Here is a 6,801-nt window from a genome sequence, read left to right on the forward strand (position 1 = left end):
GGAAGATGGCAGGGTTTTGCAAGATACAATAGAGTATGCCATCTTTACGACTCAACTGGCATTGGTGACGAATACCACTACATTATAGTCAAATAGTGACTTTAATTGTTACTTAAATCCACGTTATTTGATTAGTGGTAGATAATTGCCTTATTGGCAATTACATTGAAATTGCATATTTTTACATTATAAAGTACAAAACCTTAGGATCCTGATTTGTTATGACGACCAGAGAAGTTTAATTTTAGCCTCATAAACGATGTGTTATTTTCAAATGTATATTTGAGCGTCTTTAAATTTTATATCTATATTAGCGCAAGTCTCAATTATTGGTCATTAAAACGAATTTGCAGTCTAATGGTACTGAAAAAGTCTGCATATGAGGCAGAAGAAGCCTTTCTGTTGTTTCTTGAATTTCTAGTTCTGGGGGATGTATTAAAGAACCTGATCAGAAAAGTTTGGATTGTAAATGTAAAGAACATAATTAATATATCTAAATGTGAAGTTAAATGATCTGTCTTCTTTGTTTTTCTTGTTTTTGACAAGTGTATGAAAAAATTCCGACTCATATGAAAATAAGAAGCGGTCGACAAGGAGAGGCGCTCAGTAGGTTTCAATAAAAATGCCGATAAGTTTTTGAAAAATCTACCTCTGAATTCAAAACAAATATATTTTCTATAAGAATGTTCATCATACTGATCACTTATTCCTCTGTGTAACATATACTACTTATTTGTTCACTATTAACAAAATATGCCGTATGGTATCATAAAGATATAAATTCATAGCGTATGTTACCATTTGTATGTTGAAAAGCATGGTGGATTATTTGTTTAGACGATTTTTCAATTTCTTATTGGGAGCGGTGTTATACAGGTTTGATAAAACTAATATGTGATGGTGTTATGTCGTAAAACATATTTTTACTCTGTTAATAATTGATCATGATAGCGGGTTTTTTTTTTGGTCAATGTTATTCTCTTTTTCTTCAGGGTAATCCTCATATCAAAATGACGGCAAGCCAAACAATTATTCATATCCTTTTCTTTCACTCTACTTTGTAACTGGTATTGCTTTGGCTCCGCCCAACGGTGTACACAAAAATGTATCACTTGGAGATTGTCTGTTTGCAAGTATTTTCGGTGACGTCTAATATTGATTCGTTTGAAAAGTAAACTTACAGCAAGATTCCATACATGCTAATTGGTCCAAACTTCAACTCTTATTATTGGTCTGCAACTTCGCAATGCTTTGGCATTCCAAATATTAATATATATTCCTGCGACAATAATGACTTATGTGGTGAAAAAAACATCACTTCTAGCGTATTAAAATTAAAATAATGATGGGATTCCCTTTGGTGAGTTTTGTTTTGCAAATATACAATGGTTAACATCAGAATGATGATTTAAATTCTGTGATTTTTTTCTTATTCATTTGTATGTAATGCACACAAGATAACGTTTTTATCAATCATAATTGTATATTTCTGCACTGTTTGCAATCTGTTTAAAGGCACTACAGTTACTTGATTTCAACAACTTCCATCATTCTTTGGTGCGTTACTACAAAGTGTAGTGTCAGTGTAAAGTGTTCGGTAATTGCAAATTCAAACAGTTTAATATTTACTTTATGTAGTCTTTATTGTTATTGAATTGATTGAGATAAATAGGGTATGGTTTTTAAAGAAAACTACTTAAACATCATCACATATTGAAAAATCTAGATTTAAATGTCTTACTTATTTAATCAAACATCCTGTAATTGATTAGGATCAAGTGTTGATCTGTTGACCTATTTATTCCAATTTTCTTGGTTTATCGTGTTGGTGAATGCTTGTCACATTGCCGTGTACCCATATAATTTCTTTCACAATTCAAGATGCGACTTACATAAAAGTACTTTTTTTCACCAAAAACAGTTTCGAAACAGTATATGATTATGAGAGAACACATATATTTTGTTTTATTTGTGTTGGCTTACAGTTTAATTCAGATCATGTTCATAGTGCTAGTAACTTTCAAGTTAATACATTTTAAAAGTACATAATGAATTTAATTTCCGATGTTTTAAATGCCCTTTTGCCTTCGTTTAACCTTTTACCAATCTAATTAAAAACCGATCTCTCATCGCTTCCGTTTTCTAATATGTCGCGTGGGAGATCTAACGAAACCCGCTTTGAGGTCACATGTTAGTAAACTAGAAGTTATGAATTTATAATGATATGCAAATCAGTTGACGACCTATCAATAAGCCAATCAAAAAAGTTTATGAATTTTTTTGACTGACAATTTCTTCGTAAATAAAATGAGTTACATTCCTTTACCTCACGAAAAACTTTCAAGATTGTGGAAGACTCATTTTCATTGGTCGAACAAGACACACCTACATGTGACCCCAAAGCTGGTTTCGTTAGATCTCCCACGCGACATATCAGAAAAAGGGAGCGATGAGAGATTGGTTTTTAATTAAATTGACCTTTTACCTGCATCATATATGACATTTGTTGGTAATCAACGAGTACCATTCCCAGTTTACTCGAGATGTTTTCCTATAAACAGAGTTTTAGCCTACCACCTTTTGTGTACTAGTATTTGATTTGATATTAGTTTTGTTCCGCAGAATTATAAGTCAAAACGTTGCTTTCTCATTCGTGCAAATTAATATGGATTCTATCTTCTATTACTTTGTGAATTAGTGATTAAGCGATTGCATATATTTAGATGAATAGAAATTTATGAAGGGGGCACGAAATCTATTTATTTTCATTTGAGATTCGAAAAAAACAGTGCTACACATCAATAATTTATATTTGCATGTGTCTTTTGATTTTCCTCATGTATCAATTTAAATATTTATAAGGTAAAACCTAAGATTAAGCTGTTTATTTTCATGGAGTTAAGGTTAAAGATGTTTTCTCAAATAAGGATTCATTATTTACTTGTATTTCAATAATTTTCTTTAATGATTCATTTGAAATTTTTCTTTTAAACGATTAGAATGATAAAAAGCTGTGTAATTATCAAACAACTTGATACCGGTACATATATGAGGTTAAAGCATGTTATGTTTGGAAACATACTTGTAATTCTGAGAGTCATTACACTTATTACTTTTCATTACTACCATGTCAAAAAACTCAATGCACGCCTTCTGTTTTAATAAAATGCTTATTCCTAAATTTGAATTTCACGTTTCATATGGCTTGCATTCATGGTATATTGTCAGTGAAACTACTGAGCATCGGGTAAGGCATTTTACAAATAAACATAGAACAAAACCGCTGAATGGAAACAGTCAATCCTTGGATGTTTTTACATTTTAAGAATTCTTCAATGGATAATTGTAACAAAAGCTAATTTGATAATCAATACATTTCGTGAAATCATTACATGTTATAAGGACATGTCTTTCGTTTTTATCCCACGCTGAGATTTTCGTAGAGTTCAATTATAATATACATTTTTTCATAGTATAATGATTCATATTATAACAAATATATATACAGGGCACCAATATCGTTTTCTAAAAATCTTTTAGGTTTAAAATGACACATTCGAAAATTATTGAAAAAAAAGATGAATTACTATTTCACATCACCGTGAACACATCAAAAATCATTGACAAATTGGAATACATTTTTAATTTTTCCAGAAAAACATGATTTTCCATATGAAAAGAATAGTTAGTTATTATGGTTTTTTCATTGTGCATTTTATATAAATATATATTTAGCTTCGATGATAAACCTCCGACACCGTTATGTAGTATCGCAAAGTTTGGATTTATATATTGTATTAAACGATGATGAAAATGGTGTTATCAAACATTCATTTTCATTGCAAGAGAAACTCCCTAAACAGAACCAATCCAACAAAACCTATACCAACTTTACCATTATTGTAAGTGTTTTTTTTTTTATATGTTTCTATATTTCTTAAAAACTGTTATATATTATGACTGTCGTGGTTATGATTTATAATTTTAAGTGGGAATCAATAAAAAATCTGGTTTGTATGATGACTTTATTAACAGCCATTGTGTTGATGCCACTGCTGGTGGAGGTTTCTCTGCGAGGGTATCACCAATCTAGTACTCAGCACTTCTGTGTTGACATGTACTATCCCTGATATGGTCAGTATTAAAAACTGTTTAAAAACTTTAAATTTTCGAAACACTACAGGATTAACTATCACAGGAATACATAACCTTAGATTAGTTGGCAAAATATTTTAGAAGGGGGACGAAAGATACCAGAAGGACAGTCAAACTCATAATTTGAAAATATACTGACAACGCCAAGGCTAAAAATGAAAAAGACAAACAATAGTACACATAACACAACATATTAAACTAAAGAATAAGAAACACGAACCCCACCACTTCTTGCGTACAAAATTACAAAATAGTTTAATCATTTCTCCGCAATGTTCGGTTGATTTCAGAAGTTTTATAACACACATAGCTAGATAATACAATTACTTGTCTAATTACTACTACAATTAAATATAAAATAGTATTATAATTTTCACTGTTATTAGTATAAGTTAGATAAGTCATACAAATCTAATCTTGAATTTCATCCAAATTCTTTTTTAAGTTTTGGAACACGTTTTAGAAATTTAAATGGGACGTCACTTTGGGCGTTGCATTGACTATGGCTAACAGGGCTATGATTTTGTTATGCATTCGTTTTTAGTCTATAACTAGTCACCATTTTAGTTTAATCATGAATATCTATTATACAGTCATTTTATAATTTTCACTGTTAGCAAAACTATGTATTATTCTTGATAATAATGATGTTTTTGTCCCAGCCAGATTGATGTTTTTGTCCCAGGCGGATAACCCTGGTTTCAAAAATTTTTGGAACTTTTGGTCCTCGGCGATCTTCAACTTTGTAGTTGTTATGGCTTTCAAACTTTTAACATCTGAGCATAGTTTTGTGTAAAACGTAGCGCGCGTCTGGCGTATAAAATATTTTTTAACCTGTTACCTTTTGATGGCTATATTATTCGTTTGTTTGTCCTATATTTTCTCCCATTTATCTGTTTATTTATTGTAACCCTGTTGTATAATTCTGTCATTTTAATGTTATAATTAATTAAAGCCGGAGGTTTGGCATGCCACAAAACCATGTTCAGCCCACCATTTTTTTCATAAAATGCCCTGTACCAAGTCAGGAAAATGGCCATTGTTACATTATAGTTCGTTTCTGTGTGTGTTACATCTCTGTTGTGTCGTAGATCTCTTATATTTAAGTTGTTACCCAAATTTGGTTTTTTTCTATCGATTTATGTATTTTGAACAGAGGTATGTTACTGTTGCCTTTATTTATCATTTCAGAAGCAAGTTAATATTGTATATCATTGTCACTATTTCTTTTTTAAATTGGATATTTTTAACAACCTCGATTAGTATGATTATCGTACATACGAGGTTAATTTTTGGATTCACTTTCAACAGGTACGCTAGCGACAGTAAAATCCAGAAAACTAATAAATATAAAGGGTTAAAGCTGAGGGTATAAATAGAACAGACAAGAACGTCCGATATGAACATTGCCTGAAAGAGTTGCAATTTTAACTGAAATACAATTAAAATAGTTTAATGAACTGAAAATTTAAAGATGTAAGGAAATCATTTGAATCTTGCCGAAACTATACTTCATGATCAGTGGAAACCGAAAAGAGTTAATAACAAAAATTGTTATAGAAAAAATTAATGCATTGTACGATAATCATGAGTTAACCTTTGGTTTCTGGAACAAGCTTTATCACCTTAAGCTAGAGACATATTTCCTCAAATTGATTGTTATAAATCATGTTAGTACCGAAGTACTGACTATTGAGCTGTAATACTTTCGGCACTGATAGTCCACCAGTAGCGATATTTACCCTGTACTGTTATAAATGGAAATAACACTTTTAAATTCCATTCGTCCGAATAAAGGAAATAATAGAATACCGCATGGCAAATGTCATAAATCGATTAAGCGAAAACAAATCCGGGACATACACCAATACCGAGGCAAACACATTAACTATAAGTAAACAAAGGAATAACAGAACTCAGAACAAACACTGCTACAAACACCAACATACTACACAAGTGCATAGAAACGGACTATTTGATAACAAATGACATATATCTGACTTGGTAAAGGACATTTTAAGAAAATGTGTGGGTTGAACCTGGTTTAATGGCTAGTCAAACCTCCCTCTTATATGGCAATGTTAAAAATACCACTAAAATGACAACATTACGTTACAGTCAATGAGTCATATAGTACAAATAAAAGCAAGAACACTCAGGACAGAGAAATACATAATATAACAGTACACTACAATATGCAAACCATTGAATGATTAAGGACAAATTTTGATTTATTTACGACAGTACATCAGTACACTACAATATAATTAAGAAGTCCGTATAATGTGAAAATGCACGAGTATGTATCAACTAGAATATGTACTCCATACGATGGGGCAGAGGGTATGTTCCTGTTGAGAAATAGGAAATTGATAGTCGGGAAGTTAAAATCGTCCCGTTTGTCATGATTAATGACTTTCAAACAGCGGTATACTATTGTTGCTTTTATTTTTTATATTTTTTAGAGTGAAGTCGACCATCTGTGTCAATGTTGAGGAATGGATAAATATATGAAGCAGTCCTTCAGTAGTAGCCTTAATTTCAAGTTTACTGGGATATATGAGATGTAAGTACTGACTGAAATTAGGGTTGTTCAGTGATAGGACATCATTAATATATCTGAAAGTAAAATTAAAAAATTTCGCA

This window comes from Mytilus galloprovincialis, chromosome 2 (genome assembly GCF_965363235.1).
Source record: "Mytilus galloprovincialis chromosome 2, xbMytGall1.hap1.1, whole genome shotgun sequence".
Lineage (NCBI taxonomy): Eukaryota > Metazoa > Mollusca > Bivalvia > Mytilida > Mytilidae > Mytilus > Mytilus galloprovincialis.